At 34.9% G+C, this 26,674-nt stretch overlaps 1 long non-coding RNA gene across 1 annotated transcript; it reads right to left on the bottom strand.

Annotated features, from left to right (window-relative positions):
- Window positions 1-20,129: 20,129 nt before the first annotated feature.
- LOC148760938 (uncharacterized) lies at window positions 20,130-22,021 on the bottom strand. Its single transcript, XR_016028151.1, has 3 exons — window positions 21,919-22,021; window positions 21,186-21,269; window positions 20,130-20,329 (listed from the first exon to the last, which is right to left on the bottom strand). It is a non-coding gene; the product is annotated as an uncharacterized LOC148760938 (long non-coding RNA).
- Window positions 22,022-26,674: the final 4,653 nt, after the last annotated feature.

Genomic DNA, 26,674 nt, shown 5'->3' with positions numbered 1-26,674 from the left:
ACCACATCAATGCTTGACCATTATAAAATCAATTCAGGCTCGGTATATATCCATGATATGATATACAACTTGTAAAACCCAACCCTATAAATACATGTCATGACATACATGCACTGAGTAGCATGTTATTATGCTAGGAAAGCACATAAGAAAAGACGAAACCCGATATCGTACCTAACGGTACACTTGAGTTGATTTAACCTCGAACTAGTTCAAATAGGAATTGTAGGATGAAATTTAATATTTTATAGTCCAGGAATGAAAAAAAATGATTGTTCGGAGTTCGAGGGTTCATTTGGGGTAAAATTGGAAATTTTGATGTTCAAGGGCAAAATCGTCATTTTGCCACCTAAGATAATAATTTGATCATGGAGTGAAATTTTTGACCAAGATTAACTATTTGGAGTATAATTTAATGATAGGAAGTGAAAAAGTTTAATTCTGGTGATTTTTGGAGTGTAGGGGCAAAATCGTAATTTTGCCACCCATGGACAAAATTTGAGATTTTAAGAGAATTTTGATCAAATTTGACAAATTGGAGAATGGTATGAGTATAAGGGATGAAAAATATGTCTATGGGCAATTTTTCAATTTTTGGGGCAAAAATGTAATTTTTGACTTTTACGGGGGCAAAAGTGTAAATTGCAAAAATTACTCCACCGAGACTTTGGATGAGTCTGAGAATTTTATCTAAGCTATGAATATATGAGACAAGTGCATGGTGAAAATTTGGAAACAAATGGATGAAATTTTAAAGATGGGCCAATGGGAAAGTGACACATGGCATTTTTTAATGAAATAATATTATTTTAATGAAAAGTCAGCCATTTAAACCCAAATTTTGAGTGCTGGCCGGCCATAAGGAAGAAAAAGAGAGGAAATAGAGAGGAAAGGAAGAAGAAAAGAAAAACCAAAGAGAAACAAGAAAATTCAAAGAGAAATTCGCGGTTTTCGACCGTTTACGCGTCTAACGGTAAGATTTTTCGATTTTAGCTTGATTTCTACCTTTCCTATGCCTTTATTTCCATTTAGCATGCTTGAGGAGAGAGATCAAAAAGTGATATCAAGGGCTGGACGAAATTCTAGGAGAGAGAAATTGAAATTTTTAGGTTTTGATTTTTAGTTAGTTAAATGTGTTTAGAAATTAAATTGGGCAAGAAATCAGTAAATTTTCACAATACCCACTCTTGGCTGGATGCTCAATGCTGTACAATGATGATGAATTGATTTTATTCTAAGGAAAATGAAGAGAAATGATGAAAAACGATTAAACGTGATAGAAAAACAAAGTAGAAAATTTACCGAGTTAATGTCCCATTTTTGGCCGAATTTTCCAAGGAAGGGAGTGAGCTGATTTTGTTGTTTTTAGAAGGTTATTGGCTGATATTTAATGGTTAGAAATGTTGGAGAGAGAATGGGATGATTTAGAGCTAAAATGGAGCGTGTTAGCAATTTATCGGGCAAAGTGCCAAAAATAGGTTAATACCGCATTTAAGTCGTTTTAGGCTATTGCATTTCATACCATGCATTAGTATAGGATTTAAGTTAATTATATAGTAATTTAGCATCAATGTGATGAATTGTGTAAATTTTTGTAATGTGTCTAGGAGGATAGCCTTCCGGAAAAGGCAAAGAAGTCGTACCCGACGAGTAGTGATCGGGGCGCTTAGAAAGCTTTTATTTTGTACAAACGGTGAGTAAACTTATTATTATTGTAAATTATCTAGAGTTTATTTTAAATGCCCTTTATGTATTTTATGAAATGAGAACGAGATTAAAACGAGATTTTTGATGTTTTAGGAATAAATGTGACAAATAAAAATATATTGTATTGATTATGAAATTGAGTAATTGGAGGCTACAAATTGACTTGAAAAATATATATTTTCCTAGGAATGGCTTATGCGAAATGAGTATATGTGGCTATATTTTGTGAATGCATTGGGAAATTTATGTAAGTTGTTTTACTATGCAGGCTGGATAAATAAATAAAAGCCACGTTATACTGTCGAAATTTTATTAAAATTGGTGGGTTAGTCACTGCAGTGACGGGTTTCCGTGGACTACCTATTAGAGGGGCACGGTAAACCCAGTTATATAGTTACTCCGGTTGTAGAGGCGAGGAGGGTAACTCCTGGGGTAGTATTAGAGTTCACTTCACGTCGAACCCCCACGTGAATGTGTAACTCGGCCAACGCCAAGGAACGGCTGGTTTTAAAAATAAAAATGTGTTTCACGTGTGAATATTTTAACACCCTTGGCGGACTCGGTTAGATGCCTCGGCCAAGGTATCCCCGAGGATTAGTTTTGGCTTGAGCCTTGTTTTAATAAAAGACATAAGCCTTAACAATTGTTTTGGTAAATTACAAATATTTTGTGGTTTAAGAAATAAATTGAAAACATTATGAAATGAGTTGAAATTTGATGTTTAAACTTGCCTCCATTTTACTCGCCTTTAGATATTTATGATAATGTCTGTTTACTCATTGGGATTGCAAAATCTCACCCAACTCCTTTCCACCCATTTCAGGTTCAGTATAGACTGTAGATAGCTGATCTCATCGAGGACTACTATTGGATCTGCATTTTCCAAACCGTAGGTTCACAGTCCTCTTTACTTTTGTTTATTCGGGGGCCCTCTGGTTATTGTAAATTAAATTAAATATTTTGGCTTACTGTATTTCAGTATGTATAAATTTATTTAGCTTTTACAATATAAAAATTATTCACGTATAACTTTATAAATATTGTTTTATAAGAAAATAGAATATTTCCCTTAATATTTCTTTTATTTTCTTATTTTATTCAAATAACCGTAATTTCGTTTTAAATGAAGATTTTAGACTTTTAAACTCATTTTGAATATGAATTATGTATTTTGTACTTGTATATTACGTTTTAGCCAGTTTTGAAATTTTTCAGAAAAAAATGACCAAAATACCCCTATGTGGCGAAAATTTTATTTTGATTGTTTTTGATATAAAATAGTATATATTCTCTAAAAACTCGATATCTAACAATGATTGCTCACAAGAAAGGAAAGAAACTGATATGTAAGCCTTGCGGGGTTCCGGTTGGCATTCCGGATAATGAGTGTCAATCGGGACGTCGCGGCGATTGTCATGGGCCTGAGGGAGGTTCCGGGTCGTGACAATTCGATTGGTATCAGAGCTTTTAGTTTTAAAGATCAAGGTTTTTAGTTTTAAAGTTGTTTTAAAAATTTACAATATCAGTGTGGCCCCGGATTAAGTTAAGTTAGGTTAGGTTGAATAGAATGCATGCATCTGCATATAGAGCCTAAGGTTACCTAAACTTGCTCGTATTTTTTATAGATTACAATGCCTCCTCGACGCGGACGTCCACCTCTCACTAGATCGGTTGGGAGGGGAAAAGGTCGTTCCCAACGTCATCAGCCAAATACAGTAGAGGAGGAATCAGCTGCATCTACCATTCGGGCAGCACCTGCTGCTGAGCAGGCCGATAGTCGTCCACATCCTCCATCTCCTCAGCCACCTACGGGTATTCTCACCATGCCTACTGAGGCAGCACAAGCATTGGCAGCTTTCTTTGCAGCAATGGCTGGTCAAGCTCAGACTGGTCAAGTTCCACCTGTAGTGCCTCCAACTACTCCTTTAGTTCCACCACCAGTACAGGATGTATCCATTTCCAAGAAGCTGAAGGAGGCTAGGCAATTGGGTTGTGTATCTTTCACGGGTGAGTTGGATGCCACGGTGGCAAAGGACTGGATTAATCAGGTTTCAGAGACACTCTCTGATATTAGATTAGACGACGACATGAAGCTGATGGTGGCTACGAGATTATTAGAGAAGAGGGCTCGTACTTGGTGGAATTCGGTGAAGTCCCGTTCCGCTACTCCTCAAACATGGTCCGATTTTCTCAGGGAATTCGATGGTCAGTATTTCACTTATTTCCATAAGAAAGAAAAGAAGAGAGAATTTCTGAGTTTGAAACAGGGAAATCTAACTGTAGAGGAGTACGAGACTCGTTTTAACGAGTTGATGTTATATGTGCCGGATCTGGGGAAATCTGAGCAGGATCAGGCCAGCTATTTCGAGGAAGGGCTCCGTAATGAGATTAGAGAGCGAATGACAGTGACTGGTAGGGAGCCACATAAGGAGGTGGTACAGATGGCTTTACGGGCTGAGAAGCTCGCGATTGAGAATAGGAGGATTCGGACTGAGTTTGCAAAAAGGAGGAATCCTGGTATGTCTTCTAGTCAGCCAGTAAAAAGAGGCAAGGACTCAGCGATTTCAGGGAGTACTACTTCTGTTTCCGTGACATCTCCTCGACTTCCATTTCCACCATCACAATAGAGACCTTCGAGGTTTAGCAGATCTGCTATGACTGGTTCTGGGAAGAGTTTCGGAGGTTCTGACAAATGCAGAAATTGTGAGAATTATCATAGTGGGCTATGTAGAGAGCCAACAAGATGTTTCCAATGTGGACAGACGGGTCATATTAGGAGTAATTGCCCACGGTTAGGACGAGCCACTGTAGCTGCATCATCTCCACCAACTCGCACTGATATGCAGAGGAGAGATTCTTCTAGGTTACCACCGAGACAGGGAGTAACCATACGGTCCGGTGTGGAGAGTAATACCCCGGCACATCCACCTTCGAGACCACAGACTCGTACCTCGACAAGAGTTTTCGCTGTGACGGAAGATGAGGCACAAGTCCGACCTGGAGCAGTGACAGGTACTATGTCTTTATTTGATAAAGATGCTTATGTTTTGATAGATTCTGGCTCAGATAGGTCTTATATAAGCACCACATTTGCATCAATTGCTGATAGAAACTTGTCACCATTAGAGGAAGAAATTGTAATTCATACCCCTTTAGGAGAAAAGCTAGTTAGAAACAGTTGTTATAGAGACTCTGGGGTAAGGGTAGGCGAGGAAGAATTTAGGGGTGACTTAATTCCTCTAGAGATCTTGGATTTTGATCTAATATTGGGTATGGACTGGTTAACTGCACATCGGGCGAACGTGGATTGTTTTCGAAAGGAAGTTATTCTCTGAAATTCGGAGGGAGCAGAGATTGTGTTTGTAGGGAAACGCCGAGTATTACCGTCCTGTGTAATCTCGGCCATCAAAGCTTCAAAATTAGTGCAGAAAGGGTATCCGACTTATTTGGCATACGTAATTGATACTTCAAAGGGGGAACCTAAGTTAGAGGATGTCCCGATAGTAAGTGAGTTTCCTGATGTATTTCCTGATGATTTACCGGGACTACCTCCTGATCGAGAGCTTGAGTTCCCTATTGATTTACTTCCAGGTACCGCACCTATTTCTATCCCTCCATATAGAATGGCTCCAGCAGAGTTGAAGGAGTTGAAAGTACAATTGCAAGAGTTGGTGGACAAGGGTTTTATACGCCCTAGTATATCTCCATGGGGAGCACCGATTTTATTTGTGAAAAAGAAAGACGGTACACTTCGGTTATGTATCGATTACCGACAGCTTAACAGAATGACCATTAAGAACAAGTATCCGTTACCGAGGATTGATGATCTTTTCGATCAATTACAAGGAGCTACAGTGTTTTCCAAGGTTGATCTAAGGTCTGGGTATCATCAGTTGAGGATTAAAGAACAGGATGTACCCAAGACAGCATTCAGGACTCGGTACGGTCATTATGAGTTCTTGGTCATGCCTTTCGGGTTAACTAACGCACCGGCAGCTTTTATGGATCTCATGAATAGGGTGTTCCACCCTTACTTGGACAAGTTTGTTATTGTGTTCATTGATGACATACTGGTTTACTCGAGAGATAATGATGAGCACGCTGCCCACTTGCGTGTAGTATTACAAACTTTGAGGGAAAGACAGTTGTATGCAAAGTTTTCAAAGTGTGAGTTTTGGTTACAGGAAGTGGTATTCTTGGGACACGTAGTATCGAGAACTGGAATATATGTTGATCCTAAGAAAGTAGAGGCAATTTTACAATGGGAGCAACCTAAGACAGTGACGGAGATTCGTAGTTTCCTCGGATTAGCCAGTTATTATCGGAGGTTTGTTCAGGGGTTTTCCTTAATAGCAGCTCCTTTGACCCGTCTAACTCGTAAGGGAGTTAAGTTTGTGTGGGATGATGTTTGTGAGAATCGATTTCAGGAGCTAAAGAACCGGTTAACCTCCGCTCCCGTTTTAACACTTCCTGTTAATGGTAAGGGATTTGTAGTATATAGTGATGCTTCAAAGTTGGGGTTGGGGTGCGTATTGATGCAGGATGAAAAAGTTGTGGCTTATGCTTCTAGACAGCTAAAGAGGCATGAAGCAAATTACCCTACCCATGATTTAGAGTTAGCAGCAGTGGTGTTTGCTTTAAAAATCTGGAGGCATTACTTGTATGGTGAGCATTGTCGGATATTTACGGATCATAAGAGTTTAAAATATTTGCTCACCCAAAAGGAGCTTAATTTGAGGCAAAGGCGATGGTTGGAGTTGATAAAAGATTATGACTTGGTGATAGACTATCATCCGGGGAAGGCGAACGTTGTAGCTGATGCCTTAAGTCGTAAGTCTTCATCGTCTTTAGCAGCACTTCAGAGTTGTTATTTTTCAGCATTAATAGAGATGAAATCTCTTGGGGTTCAGTTGAAAAATGGTGAGGATGGATCCTTATTGGCAAACTTCATTGTGCGACCTTCGTTACTTAATCAGATCAAGGACATTCAGAGGTCTGATGATGAGTTAAGAAAAGAAATTCAAAAACTGACCGATGGGGGAGTTAGTGAGTTCAGATTTGGAGAGGATAACATCTTGATGTTTAAAGATCGAGTTTGTGTTCCTGAGGGAAACCAGTTGAGACAAGCGATCATGGAAGAAGCCCATTCATCTGCCTATGCATTGCATCCCGGAAGCACCAAGATGTATAGGACTATCAGGGAGAATTATTGGTGGCCGGGTATGAAGCGAGACGTAGCAGAATTCGTAGCAAAGTGTCTCGTATGTCAGCAAGTTAAGGCGGAGCATCAGAGGCCAGCAGGTACACTTCAGTCTTTACCTGTTCCCGAGTGGAAATGGGAGCATGTAACTATGGATTTTGTTTTGGGATTATCGCGGACACAGAGGGGAAAGGATGCGATCTGGGTGATCGTAGATCGGTTGACTAAGTCCGCTCATTTTTTAGCTGTCCATAGTACATACTCTATTGAGAAGCTGGCTCAGCTCTATATAGATGAGATTGTGAGGCTATATGGAGTTCCCGTTTCATAGTGTCAGACCGAGATCCTCGATTCACTTCTCGATTCTGGCCGAAATTTCAAGAAGCTCTCGGAACCAAATTGAAATTTAGCACTGCTTTTCACCCACAGACGGATGGTCAGTCAGAGAGGACTATCCAGACCTTGGAGGATATGTTACGGGCTTGTGTCATTGACTTTATTGGGAGTTGGGACAGACATTTGCCATTGGTGGAATTTGCTTACAACAATAGCTTTCAGTCTAGCATTGGTATGGCACCATACGAAGCTTTATATGGAAGGAAATGTCGTACTCCACTTTGTTGGGATGAAGTGGGTGAAAGAAAGTTAGTGAGGGTGGAATTGATCGAGCTAACTAATGACAAGATCAAGGTTATACGAGAGAGGCTAAAGGTAGCCCAGGATAGGCAGAAGAGCTATGCAGATAAACGGAGAAAAGACTTGGAGTTTGAGATCGATGATAAAGTTTTTCTTAAGGTTTCTCCTTGGAAAGGTGTGATTCGATTTACGAAGAGAGGAAAGCTCAACCCGAGATATATTGGACCATTCCGAATCATTGAAAAGATTGGACCAGTGGCTTATCGGTTAGAATTACCTCCGGAGTTAGATCGGATCCACAACGTTTTTCATGTCTCCATGCTTAAGAAATATGTACCAGATCCCTCTCACGTCCTCGAAGCACCTCCGATCGAGTTGCATGATGATTTGAAGTTCGAGGTACAACCTGTGAGTATCTTGGATCGAAAGGATCGAGTACTGAGAAACAAGAGTATTTCAATGGTCAAAGTATTGTGGAAAAATGCTCGAATGGAGGAAATGACATGGGAAGTAGAGCATCAGATGAGGAACCAATACCGGCATCTATTTGTCGAATCTGGTAAGTGAAATTTTGAGGTCAAAATTTTATTTTAAGGGGGGTAGAATTGTAAAACCCAACCCTATAAATACATGTCATGACATACATGCACTGAGTAGCATGTTATTATGCTAGGAAAGCACATAAGAAAAGACGAAACCCGATATCGTACCTAACGGTACACTTGAGTTGATTTAACCTCGAACTAGTTCAAATAGGAATTGTAGGATGAAATTTAATATTTTATAGTCCAGGAATGAAAAAAAATGATTGTTCGGAGTTCGAGGGTTCATTTGGGGTAAAATTGGAAATTTTGATGTTCAAGGGCAAAATCGTCATTTTGCCACCTAAGATAATAATTTGATCATGGAGTGAAATTTTTGACCAAGATTAACTATTTGGAGTATAATTTAATGATAGGAAGTGAAAAAGTTTAATTCTGGTGATTTTCGGAGTGTAGGGGCAAAATCGTAATTTTGCCACCCATGGACAAAATTTGAGATTTTGAGAGAATTTTGATCAAATTTGACAAATTGGAGAATGGTATGAGTATAAGGGATGAAAAATATGTCTATGGGCAATTTTTCAATTTTTGGGGCAAAAATGTAATTTTTGACTTTTACGGGGGCAAAAGTGTAAATTGCAAAAATTACTCCACCGAGACTTTGGATGAGTCTGAGAATTTTATCTAAGCTATGAATATATGAGACAAGTGCATGGTGAAAATTTGGAAACAAATGGATGAAATTTTAAAGATGGGCCAATGAGAAAGTGACACATGGTATTTTTTAATGAAATAATATTATTTTAATGAAAAGTCACCCATTTAAATCCAAATTTTGAGTGCTGGCCGGCCATAAGGAAGAAAAAGAGAGGAAATAGAGAGGAAAGGAAGAAGAAAAGAAAAACCAAAGAGAAACAAGAAAATTCAAAGAGAAATTCGCGGTTTTCGACCGTTTACGCGTCTAACGGTAAGATTTTTCGATTTTAGCTTGATTTCTACCTTTCCTATGCCTTTATTTCCATTTAGCATGCTTGAGGAGAGAGATCAAAAAGTGATATCAAGGGCTGGACGAAATTCTAGGAGAGAGAAATTGAAATTTTTAGGTTTTGATTTTTAGTTAAATTGATAGTTTTAGTTAGTTAAATGTGTTTAGAAATTAAATTGGGCAAGAAATCAGTAAATTTTCACAATACCCACTCTTGGCTGGATGCTCAATGCTGTACAATGATGATGAATTGATTTTATTCTAAGGAAAATGAAGAGAAATGATGAAAAACGATTAAACGTGATAGAAAAACAAAGTAGAAAATTTACCGAGTTAATGTCCCATTTTTGGCCGAATTTTCCAAGGAAGGGAGTGAGCTGATTTTGTTGTTTTTAGAAGGTTATTGGCTGATATTTAATGGTTAGAAATGTTGGAGAGAGAATGGGATGATTTAGAGCTAAAATGGAGCGCGTTAGCAATTTATCGGGCAAAGTGCCAAAAATAGGTTAATACCGCATTTAAGTCGTTTTAGGCTATTGCATTTCATACCATGCATTAGTATAGGATTTAAGTTAATTATATAGTGATTTAGCATCAATGTGATGAATTGTGTAAATTTTTGTAATGTGTCTAGGAGGATAGCCTTCCGGAAAAGGCAAAGAAGTCGTACCCGACGAGTAGTGATCGGGGCGCTTAGAAAGCTTTTATTTTGTACAAACGGTGAGTAAACTTATTATTATTGTAAATTATCTAGAGTTTATTTTAAATGCCCTTTATGTATTTTATGAAATGAGAACGAGATTAAAACGAGATTTTTGATGTTTTAGGAATAAATGTGACAAATAAAAATATATTGTATTGATTATGAAATTGAGTAATTGGAGGCTACAAATTGACTTGAAAAATATATATTTTCCTAGGAATGGCTTATGCGAAATGAGTATATGTGGCTATATTTTGTGAATGCATTGGGAAATTTATGTAAGTTGTTTTACTATGCAGGCTGGATAAATAAATAAAAGCCACGTTATACTGTCGAAATTTTATTAAAATTGGTGGGTTAGTCACTGCAGTGACGGGTTTCCGTGGACTACCTATTAGAGGGGCACGGTAAACCCAGTTATATAGTTACTCCGGTTGTAGAGGCGAGGAGGGTAACTCCTGGGGTAGTATTAGAGTTCACTTCACGTCGAACCCCCACGTGAATGTGTAACTCGGCCAACGCCAAGGAACGGCTGGTTTTAAAAATAAAAATGTGTTTCACGTGTGAATATTTTAACACCCTTGGCGGACTCGGTTAGATGCCTCGGCCAAGGTATCCCCGAGGATTAGTTTTGGCTTGAGCCTTGTTTTAATAAAAGACATAAGCCTTAACAATTGTTTTGGTAAATTACAAATATTTTGTGGTTTAAGAAATAAATTGAAAACATTATGAAATGAGTTGAAATTTGATGTTTAAACTTGCCTCCATTTTACTCGCCTTTAGATATTTATGATAATGTCTGTTTACTCATTGGGATTGCAAAATCTCACCCAACTCCTTTCCACCCATTTCAGGTTCAGTATAGACTGTAGATAGCTGATCTCATCGAGGACTACTATTGGATCTGCATTTTCCAAACCGTAGGTTCACAGTCCTCTTTACTTTTGTTTATTCGGGGGCCCTCTGGTTATTGTAAATTAAATTAAATATTTTGGCTTACTGTATTTCAGTATGTATAAATTTATTTAGCTTTTACGCTATAAAAATTATTCACGTATAACTTTATAAATATTGTTTTATAAGAAAATAGAATATTTCCCTTAATATTTCTTTTATTTTCTTATTTTATTCAAATAACCGTAATTTCGTTTTAAATGAAGATTTTAGACTTTTAAACTCATTTTGAATATGAATTATGTATTTTGTACTTGTATATTACGTTTTAGCCAGTTTTGAAATTTTTCAGAAAAAAATGACCAAAATACCCCTATGTGGCGAAAATTTTATTTTGATTGTTTTTGATCTAAAATAGTATATATTCTCTAAAAACTCGATATCTAACAATGATTGCTCACGAGAAAGGAAAGAAACTGATATGTAAGCCTTGCGGGGTTCCGGTTGGCATTCCGGATAATGAGTGTCAATCGGGACGTCGCGGCGATTGTCATGGGCCTGAGGGAGGTTCCGGGTCGTGACACAACTTATCCAACTACCGCTTAAATGCGGTGCTGACCTAATTCGGCCTATTACCCGATTAAATCGATATACGTGTCTGTTTAAACTCCAAATTAATTTTTTTCAGTTTCTATACCTCAATTGCACTCAAATTGACTTAATGTCCCTCAGTGTGGTGCAAATTATCAGTCTCGGTAACAAATTACGAAAATACCCCTAATGGGTAAAAATTCATATTTTTGCTCCGAAAATTCCCATTATTTTTCTAGACTCATAATTCATCATTATTCATCATAATTCCTCAAATAAACATCAAGATCATCAGCCAATATTCCCCTAGAAAATTCAGCCAATAATGGTAATGGAGGAAAATGAATTCTTTTCTTGTTGTTTTGTTTCTAAATATGTTAAACTAACTTAAAACACTAACATAGTTCAAAATCAAATTAATCTAACAACTTTCTCTCTCTAAACCCATATGATCAGATTTGAATCCATCATCAAAACACATAATTTAACCATGCAAAATAAAGAGAAATGCATGGAAATGATAAATCTTAAGCTAAGCTTGAAAAATCATACCTTTAAACACTTGATTCCTTGAAAAATCACACTTTTTCTTTGAATTTTCTCACTCTAGGGTTTGTTCTTATTTCTCTCTCTCTCCTGCTGGTTTTGGCTGACCATCCCAATGAAGAATTCTGGAATTTTCAAGCTTTTTAATAGGCTTAATAAAATATTATTATTTTATTTACCTTTTGAATATTTTATTATTTTATTTTTTTCTAGCCATCTTTTTGACTTTCTTTTTCTACCACTCAATCCTCTTCACTTATCCATGTCTTCCATGAAATTTCTAGACTTTTCCAAAGTTTTGGTGGAGTAAATTTTTAAAAATTACACTTTTACCCCCATAAAAGTCAAAAATTACATTTTTACCCCAAAAACTGAAAAATTGCCCATAGACATATTTTTTATCCCTTATACTCATACCATTCTCCAATTTTTCAAATGTGATTTAAATTCTCTCAAAATCTCAAATTTTGTCCGCGGGTGGAAAAATTATAATTTTGCTCTTAGATAATGAAAATTTCGATTTGACTCCAAATTGATCCTCGAACTCCTAATTACCATTTTGAGTCATCTCTGAACTGTGAAACTCTTAATTTCACCTTAAAATTCCTACTTGAACTAGTTCGAGGCTTAATCGACTTAATGGTACCATTAGGGGCAATATCATCTTTTAACGATTTCTCGAACTTCCTAAATATACAAACATTCTATCGAGCATGTGAATGATATTATAATTATTTTACAAAGCAGGGTTTGACATTAGGAGTACATCGACTCCTAGAATTGTAAGTGGACAATTTATCGTCTTAAATATCTAGAGTAATTATACTTGTTTGATGCTTTTATTGAATGGTGAGTTTAAATTATAAAATATTATGTTTTCCAATTAAAATGTTTTTTAATAAAAATGAGATTTATACTAGTTTTGAAATCAAATATTGTTTTGGGAAAATTGAGTATATGGAGACTGTGTTGAAATTTATGATTTTATATGTTATTGAAATTGTGGCTTATGACACTATGGTAGCATGATGGCTAAATTTTTAAGGTTGGCATGAAATATATGAACAGTTTTGGATTGGTCTTGGTAGACTGGGTTAAATTTTATTCGCCATATTATGCTACTGAAAATTTTATGGTTCTGGTGGCATATGAAATGGTCACTGCAATGGTGGAAGTTTCCGTGGACTGCCTATGAGAGGGGCATGGTAACCCAATTATATATTTACCTTCGGGGGGGAGATGTTGGATGAAGTATCTCCTGAGGTAAGATTTGAGTGCACCTCACATTCGGGCCACCACGTGAGTGTGAGACTCAGCCAATGCCAAGGAACGGCTGTATGTCAAATGCGAAAACATATTTATGGGTATGGGACATTTAACAGCCTTGGTGGTCTCAGTGGGATACCTTGACGAAGGTACCCGCGAGAATGATTCTGGTAGGGGCCAAGTTTTAAGAACTCATAAGCCGAGAAATTTTGATGAAAATAAATTGTTTGGTATAGATTGAAACGAATTTTGCGTTATAAACATTATTGAGATATAATGATTTTATATTGTCTTCATCTACTCGGCTTTAGATGCTTTTGATGGTAATTGTTTACTCATTGGGATTTTATAATCTCACAACCCTCTTTTCCTCACATTTTAGGCTTGGGGAATTCCATCGTTAGCTGACTTTGACAAGGACCTTCATTTGGACTTGAATAGGCAAAAGCTGTAGGTTTTCAGCTTCTGATGCATTTTGGTTAGATGTGGGCCCATGTGTCGCTGTAAAAGTAATTTTATGCTTTGGTTATTTGTTTTATAGTATATATGAATATAATTAACTTTTACGCTATAAGAATTATTTACCGATAGCTTTAAAAAAATTATTTTATAAAAAAATAGCTTATTTTATTGAATATTTTTATTATATTCAAATGGTCAGATTTTCACTACAAATGAACGTTTTAGATACTTAGTTTATTTTTAAATCACTAAATATATATTTTTTGCTTACCTACTACATTTTTAGCAAATTTTGAGATTTTTGACGAAAAATGACGAAAATGCCCTTGTAAGCCAAAAAACAATATGTTATGTTTTGATTTGGAAATGACTCGTAATCCTTCGAATTATGATATTTGATAACTATTGCTCACCGAGGAAGTGCGAAAGCTGATACGAGAGCCTTGCGAGGTTTTGATCGACATTCGGAGTGAAGAATGTCTGTCGAGACTTCTCGACGGTCGTCACGAACCCGATGGGGAGTTCCGAGTCGTGACATACAAAATATTTAACGTTATTTTTTGAAAATAACAAAATTATGGTTTTATTTGCGTGATATAAATTTTTACATTTATAATATATTTGCGTTAAGAATTTAAACAAGATAATTTCAAGGAAATGCATTTGTGTCCTTATTTTCATATATTTACATTAATATTTTATCAATTTTAAAATTTTAATATAAAAATTTATAATTTATTTTGTTAGAGGATACAAATTATTTGAGCATATATTAAAAGTATAAAAAATTTGATTTTTTCCATTAAATTATTATAATACATCTTTTTACTTTAAATTTTATCTATTTACATCAATAATATAAATTCAAATTAACAAATATATTGATTGTTATATTAAGCATATTTTGCATTTTATTAATCGTATGTTGATAACTCTTATATAACTTATGGCTCAATTCTCTAATCTCTAATTCTCTTGAGTTATTGCAATTCATTTTTAATCCACCATTGAGTGGTCTAGACAGGCTTCATGATGCTTAGAATTTCAAGCATCAATGATTCAGAGGCTATTGTGTTGCTCCACCATCAATGAGCAATGCCAATAGAAATGCAACCCATCTTCAAAATTGATTATAATGTATCAAAATTTAGTTTTAATTCCCCAATTTCCCTTTTTTTTTAGTTTGAAATTAGTTTACTTAGTTTATAAGTTTTAATTTTTGTTTCTCATCAATGGCTTAAATTAAATTTTGTAAATCTAAGGGTTAACCCTACAATAAAGTCAAATTTCTTTACTATTATTTATGAGATTGCAATATAAATAGAGAATTTAGATATCTCAAGATTTTGCATCTTATATTGTTTTTTGCTTTACTTCTCAATGATAGATAATTAAAAAATAAAAGCAATAACTTTTACAAATGTTGCATTTAAATGTGGTGCGTACACATGGCATACAACTATATTAATAATTTTGTGAAAAATTAATAAATATTTAATTAATTAATGTTGAACATTTTTTTATATTTCTTAATTGAATATGAAATACCCCATACTTTGATATGGTGATAAATAATGTTAATCGGATGCAAATTGAGGTGAATTAAAATGTTTAAAAGTGATAAAAGACGAAAAGAGTAGTTTAGGATAAAATATTTCGTACGCGAGAAAATAACAATAAAATAATAATAATTTTATCGGAGGAGAATTTGTGAGATAAAATGTCACGACCCGGAACTCCCCGTCGAGCCCGTGACAACCGCCGCAAAGCCTCGACAAACATTCTTCACACCGAATGTGAATCGAAACCTCGCAAGGCTCTCGTATCAGCTTTCGCACTTCCCCGGTGAGCAATAGTTATCAAATAATCAAAATACGAAGGATTACAAATTATTTCCAAATCATAACATAACATTTTTTTTTTGCTCACAGGGGCATTTTTGTCATCTTTGTCGAAAACCTCGAACTTGCTAAAAATGTAGTAGGTAAGCCGAAAATATATCTTTAATGATTTAAAAAAATTAAGTATCTAAAACGTTCATTTGAAAGCAAACTGTTGACAACTAGTACTATTCAAAAATAATAAATAAATATTCTATTTTTATAGAAATATTCATAAATAATTTTTCGCACATGAAAGTAAAGTAAAAATTGTATGAATAGAAATACAGATAACCAAAATATAAGTTTTGATCTGCAATGACACGTGGGCTCCAATTGACCAAGAGGATGTAAGACTGTGAACTCTTACTTTCTATTATGCAGTTCCGAGCTTAGTTCTCGTCCTACTCGACTATCTACAAACTGTCCTGAGCCTGAAAAATGTATAGGAAGAAGGGGTGAGATTTTATAATCCCAGTGAGTAAACAGATACCATTTAAAGTATCTAAAGCCGAGTAAATGGAGACAATTAAAACAAGTCATCATACTGTAATTTCATTACCTTTCAGTTCATTTCAACCAAATAAAATCAATCCGTATAAATCGAGTAATCAACTTGGCTTATGAATTTCTTAAAACTTTGGCTCGTGCCAAAACTCATACTCGGTGATACCTTACGCAGGGCATCCAACCGAGTCCGCCAAGGCTGTTAAAATTTTGTATACACTTAAAATATATTTTTAGTTTGAGAAAAATACAGTCGTTCCTTGGCGTTGGCTGAGTTCCCCTTCACGTGGTGGTTTGGCGTGAAGTGAACCCTAAGCTTTACCCCAGGAGATACCCTACGCGCCTCTCCGTTCGAGGTAATAATATAATGGAGTTTACCGTGCCCCTCTAATAGGCTGGTCCACGGAACCCCCTCTGCAGTAAATAATTAATATATAATCCACCAATCAATAAAATTCATTCTAGCATGACATGGCAATTTATCGCAACCTAGCCTCTCAAGGTTGAATACATAGTATAAATAATTATAACACAAAAATCAGTTTAGCCATTCATGCTTATTTATTGTCATAAGTCATTCAATTCAAAACCATAAATTTGCAACACAAACTAGCAGTCTCCAATTACTCTATTTTCAAAACCAATATTCGATTTTCCAGAAAATTTATAAAATCATTTCATAAAATTACAATTTCTCTTAAAACATAACAATTTACCATTTAAACCCATTTTTCATAAAATCACACAATTGTATAAAACTACTCTAGATAATTAAGACGATAATAAGTTCACTCACAGTATCAAGAGTAGAAATACTCCTATCTTCCGCCCTCGGGTGCAGTCTCTTACCCGAAACAATTGACTCACCACCTATCCATAATCTATGACACAAAATTCAATAAATTGTGTTAATTTATCATAAATTATTTCAGGCTCTTATCCATGCGTATGCACTAGATAGGATTTGAAATGTCTAGACAATCACTTAATTGCGGTGTCCGACCTAACTCGCCTATACAGGGTGTAAATTCCTAAAATCCCCAATTCGACTCCAATTCCATCCATTTCAATTTCAATTATCCAATTATATCCACAATGCCTCAATGACTGTGAATTTGGTCCAATTTATCAGTCTGGACTATAAATTACGCTTTTACCCCTAGTGGGTAAAAATTTCAATTTATTGCACCGAAACTTCCCATTTAATTTCCAACCTCATAATTCATCATTTTTCCACCCAATTCTCTTAAAATAAAGTCAACCTCATCCTCACATACCATTGGCTAGATTCGGCCTAGAGAAATTCATGGAGAAGATAAATATTTTTCTTGTTGTTTTGCTCATAAAAATGCTAAACTAACACTAAACACTAACATAGCTCAAAATCAAATTTATCTAACAACTTTCTCTCTCTAAACCCATATGACCAGAATTGAAATCATCCTCAAATCACATGATTCAACCATGAAAAATGATGGGAAATGCATGGGAAAGGTAAAACACAAGACAAATTTAAGAAATGTTACCTTTTTTTCACTTGATTTTTGAATTTCCACCTATTTTCCCTTTAAATTTCTTGGCTAGGATTTTATTTTCTCCTTTCTCTCTCTTGTTTCTTGCTTGGCCGAATGTTGAAGAAGAAGAATGGGTTATGGGCTGATTTTTTTATGCCTTTTTTATTAGTTTAATGAAATAATATTATTTTATTCATATTTTGAATATTTTATGAATTCATTTTTTTTTCTAGCCATCCACTTGTCCTATTTTTTCCACCATGCATTCCCTTTGACTTATCCAAGTCTTAAGTGAAATTTTCAGATTTTTTCAAAGTTTTGGTGGAGTAAATTTTTCAAAATTACACTTTTGCCCCCGAACTTTTCAAAAATTACATTTTTACCCCAAAAATTGAAAATTTGCCAGAACGCATAATTTTCACTCCTCATACTCATTTCACACTCCAAATAATTAAATTTGATCAAAATCCTTTCAAAAATTAAATTTTTGATTTCGGATGGTAAAATTACCATTTTACCCTTTTCCTCCAAATTATACCGAAATTAAAATTTTTCACTTCTAAACCTCAAATCTTACTCCAATAAGTCAAATTATACTCCAATAAGTCAAATGGGGTAAAAAAAATCTTTTCTAAAATTTTCATTTTGTCCCTAGGTGGCAAATGACCATTTTGCCCCTAGATAGCGAAAATTCTGGTTTGACTCCAAATTGATCTTCAAACTCCGAATTACCATATTAAACCATTCTGTGAGTTTAAAATTCTTAATTTCATCATAAATTCTCTATTTGATCTAGTTCGAGGTTTAAATCAACTTTGTTGTACCTCTAGGTACAATACCGACTTGTGTAAATATTTTTCGGGACTCTCCTAGCATGCAAACATGCTATCCATCACGTGCATGTCATGATAAATATTTTTATAGAGTCGGGCTTGTCATCTTCTCCCCCACTTAAATCAACCATATGATCTTTCTTCTTGACTGATTTCGACATCCGGCTAAATATTAATATTTTAAAAATTTTATCTTGTCTCCTTGGTACTTGAAATACCTTATTATGCCTCAATTGACTTCTGAATTGCCTTTTTATCTCACAAATTCTCCTCTGATAAAATTATTATTATTTTATTATTATTTTCTCACTTACGGAATATTTTATCATAAACTACTCCTTTCGTCTTTTATCACTTTTAAACATTTTAATTGACCTCAATTTGCATTCGATCAACTTTATTTATCACTATATCAAAGTATGGGGTATTTCATAAAAGGTGATTCGGAAGTCAAGTGAGGCATGATAAGGTATTTTGGGTACCAAGGAGACAAGATAAAATTTTTAGAATAAAATAATATTTTATTAATAAAATAATATTAAAATATTAATATTTAATCGAGTGTCGAAATTAGTCATGAAGAAGGATCATATTATTGATCCAAGTGGGGGAGAAGAAATACAAGTGAATTTTTGGAGAAATGAGCGACAAAAGTGAAATACGCGTGTTTTGTTAAGTCGAACCAACGCGGATAAGTAAATATTTAAATATTGTGGTAATACCGCATTGAAGTGCAATTTTTATATTTTGGTGGTACACTCATTGAGAAAGGAAGTTTGCTGAAAATTGGAATTTTTAGAGGTATTAAAAGGATCGAAATTGGAATATAAAGATTAAAGGATATATAGTGAAATTAGTGAGAAAAATAAAATGATCATAGAGTAAAAAACAAAAAAAAAAATATTAGAAGACCAACATGGGCAGTAGCTAGAATGAATTTTATTGATTGGTGGATTATATATTAATTAATCACTGCAGTAAGGGGTTTCTGTGTACCAGCCTTTTAGAAGGGCACGATAAACTCCATTATATTCTTACCTCGAACGGAGAGGCGCGTAAGGTATCTCTTGGGGTAAAGCTCAGGGTTCACTTCATGCAAAACCACCACGTGAAGGGGAACTCAGCCAACGTCAAGGAATGGCTGTGTTTTTCAAACTAAAGATATGTTTTAAGTGTATACGAAATTTTAACAACCATGGCGGGCTCGAGTGTACACCTTTGATCAAGGTGTCACCGAGTACTATTTGATGGCATGAGCCAAATGTTTATGGAAATCATAAGCCTTAATGAGAAATTAAATGAAATACAACTGTTTGCATGGGTTGGGATGAATTTTCAAATTGTGAAATACTTAAAAATGATGGGATATTTGAATTGTCTCCTTTTACTCGGCTTTAGCTGATTTAAATGATGTTTGTTTACTCACTGAAATTTTATAATCTACTACTGTCACGACCCGGAACTCCCATCGAGCCCGTGACAACCGCCGCGACGTCTCAATTTACATTCATTACCCGGAATGTCAACCGAGACCCCGCAAGGCTTTAATATCAGCTTCTCATTTCCCCTGTGGGTAACTGTTTCCAAATACCACATTTTAAAAGATTTTAAACTGTTTACAACTTAAACAAATGAAATAATAATTTCCGTCTCACAGGGGTATTTTTTGTCATTTATCCCAAAAATCTCAAAAATCATCTAAAAATATAGTATGTAAGTGGAAAACACATATTTCTTAATCAAAAATAATTTTGGATGTCTAAAACATTCGTTTAAAATGGAATTATGACTGTTATAATAAAATAAAAATATTCAATAAAATATTCAATTTTCACATAAAACGATATTTTAAGAACACTGCATAAATAATTTTTATAGCGTAAAAGCAAAATAAATTCTTACATACCGTAATACAGATAACCAAAGTATAGAATTTAATTTACAGTGACACGTGGGCCCACGAATGACCAAAAGTATAAAAAGAAATGAACCTACAGTCTTTGGATGTGGCAAGTTCAACTGTAATCCTTGCCGATATCAGTTATCTACAATCTATTCTGAACCTGAAATGGGTGGAAATGAGGGTGGTGAGATTATAAAATCCCAGTGAGTAAACAAACATCACTCAAAATATCTAAAGTCGAGTAAAAGGAGACTATTAAAACATTTCATCAAACTGTAATTTATCATCTTTCAACTTATTTCAACCAAATGAAATCAATTTATTTAAAGCAAGTAATCAATATGGCTTATGAATTTCTTAAAAAGCTTGGCTCATGCCAAAAATTATTATCATACTCAGTTATTTGGGATACCTTGGCCGAGGGCTATCCCAACTGAGTCCGCCAAGGCTATTAGAAAGTCATGTTTTTATTTTGAAAACATAGCCATTCCTTGACGTTGGCCGAGTTCCCCTTCACGAGGTGGTTTGGCGTGAAGTGAACTCTAAAAGTTATACCTCAGGAGTTACCCTACTCGCCTCTCCAACCGAGGTAAAAATATAACAGGATTCCGTGCCCCTCTAATAGGCTAGTCCACAGAATCCAGCCCACTGCAGCAGGTCAAACCCACCATACAATAAAATTTTGACAGCATGACAGGGCTAATATATTACTACCCAACCTGCAGGGTAAAATAAAGCAATTCATATAATTCATAAAAACACAGCCCAGCCAGTCATGCCAATACAATAACATAAGCCATTAATTCAATTTTAAATTTACAACATATCAGTGGTCTCCAATTACTCTATTTTCAAAATCGTTATTTCGTTTCAAGACAATTTATAAAATATTTTCATTTAAACTCATTTTGTTTACAAAACATAAAAATTTACCATTTGAACTCATTTTCATAAAATTCGCCAAAACCGAATAAAAACATACTTTAGATAATTAAAATGATGGTAAGGTTACTCACCGTGTCTAGAGTGAGGATTTTCGAAATACTCAGACTATTGGTCCTCGGGTGCAATTCTCTTGCCTTTATCAGAGGACTCACCACCTTGACACAGTACAAAATCGAGAAATTCACCACATTGGTACTAAATTGAAATTAAACTAATTTAGACTACTAATGCTTGATATGGAATGCAAAAATGTCTAAATTTTTGCCTAAATGCGGTGTTAGCCTATTTCGGTCTTTTACCCGATAAATTGATATACGCGTCCGTTTAAACTCCAAATTAATTTTTTTCAGTTTCTATACCTCAATTGCACCCAAATTGACTTAATGTCCCTCAGTGTGGTGCAAATTATCAGTCCCGATAATAAATTACGAAAATACCCCTAGTGGGTAAAAATTTGTATTTTTGCTCCGAAAATTTCCATTATTTTTCTAGGCTCATAATTCATCATTATTCATCATAATTCCTCAAATAACCATCAAGATCAGCAGCCAATATTCCCCTAGAAAATTCAGCATAATGGGTTTCAATGGGAAAAATTTATATTTCTAGCTTATTTTTGCTATATTTCAATATAACTTAACTAAAATCACTTAATTCAATTAAAATCAACCAAAAATCAAGCTCAAAACTCATCCATGGAGGTTTGGCCAGCATGGGTGTCCATACCCACTTTCTAATTTTGCATGGAAATGAGAAAAAAATGCATGGGTAGTGAAAATCACAAGGAAAATCAATGAAATTTACCTTTTTAATGCTTGATTTCTTGATTTCTCTTGATTTTCTCCAAATTTTTCAGGTAGGATTCTTGTTTTTTTTTTTCCCTTTTCTCCCCTGGTTTGGACAGCTGAAGAAGATGAGAATTCCGGAATTTTTACCTTTTTAAAGGCTAAAATAATATAATATTATTTTATTCATTTTTTTAATGTTTTATTAATTCCTTAAATTCTAGCCATCCATTTGTTTCCAAATTTTCACCATACACTTGTCCCACATATCCATAGCTTAGGTAAAATTCTCAGACTTATCCAAAGTCTTGGTGGAGTAATTTTTGAAATTTACACTTTTACCCCCGTAAAAGTCAAAAATTACATTTTTGCCCCAAAAATTGAAAAATTACCCATAGACATATTTTTCATCCCTTATACTCATACCATTCTCCAATTTGTCAAATTTGATCTAAATTCTCTCAAAATCTCAAATTTTGTTCGCGGGTGGCAAAATTACGATTTTGCCCCTACACTCTAGAAATCACTGGAATTAAACTTTTTCACTGCCAAACCCTCAAATTATACTCCAATACTCAAATCATACTCCAATAAGTCAAATGGGGCTAAAAAATTTCTTTTCTAAAAATTCTCATTGTGTCCTTGGGTGGCAAATGACCATTTTGCCCCTAGATAGTAAAAATTTCGGTTTGACTCCAAATTGATCCTCGAACTCCAAATCACCATATTAAACCATTCTGGGACTTTAATATTCTTAATTTCATTTTAAATTCTCTATTTGATCTAGTTCGAGACTTAAATTAACTTAATTGTACCATTTGGTACATTGTCGTCTTTTAACGATTTTTCTTTCAAGGCTTTCCAAGTATGCAAGCATATTGTCAATCATATGAATGACATGGAAAGTATTTTATAAGGTCGGGCTTGACAACACTACCCCCCTTAAAATAAAATTTTGACCTCAAAATTTCATGTACTGAACTCAGAGAAAATGTGGGGGTATTGTTTTCTCATCTAATGCTCGACTTCTTATGTCCTCCCCTTTAGAGGGAATTTCGATTTGTTCACCTCATTTACCTCCAATTCAACTCAAGTACGTCGCTTATGTCTATTATTATCCTTTAAAATCATATCATAATAACCTTCACAATTATGATCTCTTATATTGAGACATTAAGCATGCTTCTATTACTATCATTAAGCTTGAACCATAACTCCATCTCAATCATACCAATTTCGATCGCATTTTACTCTTATTTAGGTATACCAATCACTATCTTATTACTTCATTCCATATCAAACTTCTCGACTTTCATTCATTCATCCTATCCTCATACACTATTGTGTAGTTTACAACATCATTAACACGCCATACTCATTCCTGTACATATACTCAGCGTTCAGGAAAATTAATGGCTTTAATTATTTCTACTTATTTCATGTTTACTTTGCATTTAGGAAATTTCAATCTTCTTAATCCTATTAATCCACCTCATATGGCTTAATCGTATTATAGATTATATTCCCTTAACTATTTCTCCAAAATTCCTTAGGTCACCATAAATCGTCTTCTGATAAGATTCTTAATCGTTACATTATCTATATAACTCATCAAATATATTGAGTTCAAATCTTGAACCACTAAAACCATTATTCATTTAGTTGGGTACATCACTACTCCACACATACATATACATATACATTCAAATGTCTATATTCCTCATTATGTATACGAGTCTCTGTTTTCAAATGCCTTCAGACTAATTTCTCTTAATTCATTCCCATCCACAATCAAGATTCAATAGAATAAGCTTCATAATTCATACAAATTCTCATCATGCCTGTGTATAGTTCCTCATCATTTATATACTTATATTCTCTTCTTATCGTTTCCAATTATATGCTTAAGTTTCCTTGTACTGTATATCATTGCATCACAATGTCATCTCCATTGAATTATAATCTATTATGCGTGTATGTTTTATAATCCCATTGGTATCTCAAAAATTTATCTTGACTTGATCATTGCATCTTATGCAATACTACAATTCCTAAAAGTCATCCTTATTCCTCGATTATCCTTCATGTCTCCTATATATTGTATCCTTATTGCATTTCGATATTGATTTGTCACTTAAAACTCAGATTCATTTGAATCATGTATGCCTCACGCATTTTCGAATTCCAATTCCCATAATATATTAAGAAAGTTTCATTATCTGACTTCATTATCAAGGTTAACTTCTATCATCCTTTATTCCACTCTTTCATATGAATATAACATCATTCTTCCTTAACTAATTTACAAATTGTACTTGAAATTACAAGACTTGAAACTAAATTCTCCTCAATTACTTTTTAATGTTAATACTTATACCACTCTCAGCTTATAGCTTCCTTTTTATAACTACATAACTTAGTGCTTGCTTTCACAAGATCCATGGCAGAACTTCTCTTGAGTATTTCCTTAGGGATATTTATTTTAAATTTATGTCTCACAACATATAATCATTTAACCCGTAACTTAGCCATTTGGCTCCTTAGCAAGTTTCAAAGTCACGCATCTTATGCCCATCATGTATAACTTATAATTCTTTCTCAAGGGCGTGTAAACATTCTTGAAACACTTAATCACTTATTTACTCTTTTATACACCAAGTATATCATTTCCATAAAGGCATGCCCAACTACTCATGCTTCAATTTATCTCCATGGGTTTCTAGCATGTCACCTAGTTTACTTGTGTTGTTACTAATCCTTTCCTTTCAACAAGGTCAAGACAAGATCAGTATATTCTCATAACAATATTCTATATAAACTCATTTGCTATATCATTATTGAAATCTTTATTTACATTTTCCTCACTTGCTATTGACATCTCTTATCAGTATCTCATACATTCATCTAACCTTTCGCTCGCTTCCTCTTTAGTCTTTAACAAGACTTAATCTCTTGTCTTCTTTATTTCTTAAGATTTGACTTCAGTCATCATATTATTCATCTTAACACTCCACATGTTAATTTATTTTTATGTAGCCATCTCAAAAATTCTCTAACTTTTCTTTCTCTTACATGCCAATATATATAAGGCAATAATAAAAAAAAAACTTTGCAATTTCACTCATCATCTTTATCTTAATACTTCCCAATGCACTTAAGACTCCAAACAACAAAGCTTAGCATGAAAACCAATGACCATTCTTCAACTCGTGTGTTTCATCTTCATGCCACTCTCAATTTGCTCTGCTTTCTAGCCATTAGGGGTTCTTAACGTGACAGCGTTTGATAGTCAGTACTGTGGCGTTGCAACGGTTTGAATTCACTTTATCTTAGCAACTCTTCCACCTTTAAAGCTACTACCTCAATTATTCACAATCGTGTGGCTTCCCTTCGAGTCTATACCACAATTAGCAAGACTAACTTTCTATCACAAGTGTGAAATCAAAACATTGATTTAACGTATTTTTTTTTTGCCACTAGCATTCATATATCTTTACCATAACATTTAATACGAGTTTGCTTAAGCAAAGATCTCCAAATTTATTCATAGCTACATGTATCTCAAATTGCTCATCACTTATCATCAGTCAATAAATCCCACTCGAAAATACCCTTTCCATATTGTATAGTGATTTCACCATATAGCATCACTGCACGATGTTCCTCCATTCTACTATCATGGATACTCCATAGAAATTAATTAAAAGATTTACGTACCCTAACTAATGCTAATTCCATTTAATCATATCTTAAATACTTCAAACTTGTAAATTACAACTCCAAATGTATGTCCATATATTGATAATCTTCATATATTTCATGATCATGAAAACTACAACTTACAAACTAGCTTTCTATCATACGTACTTTATTAGAGCACTAATTTCAACTTATTTAATCTACCCTTGGTGGTATGTCAAAATCATCCCTGTCTCGGTTGCAATCCAGAGGAATCTCTCCTCTATATATCCGTATGAGCTGGTGGAGATGGAGCAGCTACCGTAGCCCGTCCTAACTGTGGACAATCTCTCCTAATGTGACCCAGTTGATCACAATGAAAACATCGTGTAGGCCCTCTGCACGGCCCAACATGATAATTCCCACAATTTCTGCATCTACGTGAACTTCCTGAAACAGAGGAGTTTTTGCCCCTGTTTGGTGGCTGACTAGAAGATACACTTAGACTTCTCCTTTTTGCTAACTCAGCTCGCAGACTCTTATTTTCATTCGCAAGCTTCTCGGCTCTTAAAGCCATTCGCACCACCTCTTTAGCCACGGTTGCGTCCGACTCACCCATAAAAGAAACACAACTATGTTGCCTAGCCTCTTTAAGCTTCTTAGAATCAGAAACATCCAGCACTGGTGGTGGGACAGGAGGTGGGGATAGTGGTACTGAAGGAGCAGCCAGAGGAACTGTAGGAAGAACTTGACCAGCCTGAGCCTGGCCAGCAATAGCAGTAAAGAAGGCTGCTAATGCTTGAACTGCCTCAAGAGGCATAGCAAGAATACTAGTAAGTAGCAGAGGAGGTGGAGGATGTGGAGGAGTCTCGATTTGTTCAGCAGCAGGTGCTGCCCGAATGGTGGATGCAGTCGATTCCTCCTCTATTGCACCTAACTGACGACGTTGAAAACAACCTCTTCCCCTCCCAGCTAATCTAGTGAAAGGTGGTTGTTTGCGTCGAGGAGACATAATAATCTATAAGAGGGAACAAAGTGAGTTTAGGCAACCTCAGGCTCTATATGCTTATGCATGTATTTTATTCAACCTAACCTAA

The sequence above is a fragment of the Theobroma cacao genome, chromosome 9, assembly GCF_053813885.1.
Source record: "Theobroma cacao isolate CCN51 chromosome 9, ASM5381388v1, whole genome shotgun sequence".
Classification (NCBI taxonomy): domain Eukaryota; kingdom Viridiplantae; phylum Streptophyta; class Magnoliopsida; order Malvales; family Malvaceae; genus Theobroma; species Theobroma cacao.
This window is presented reverse-complemented; position numbering and strand designations above follow the sequence as displayed.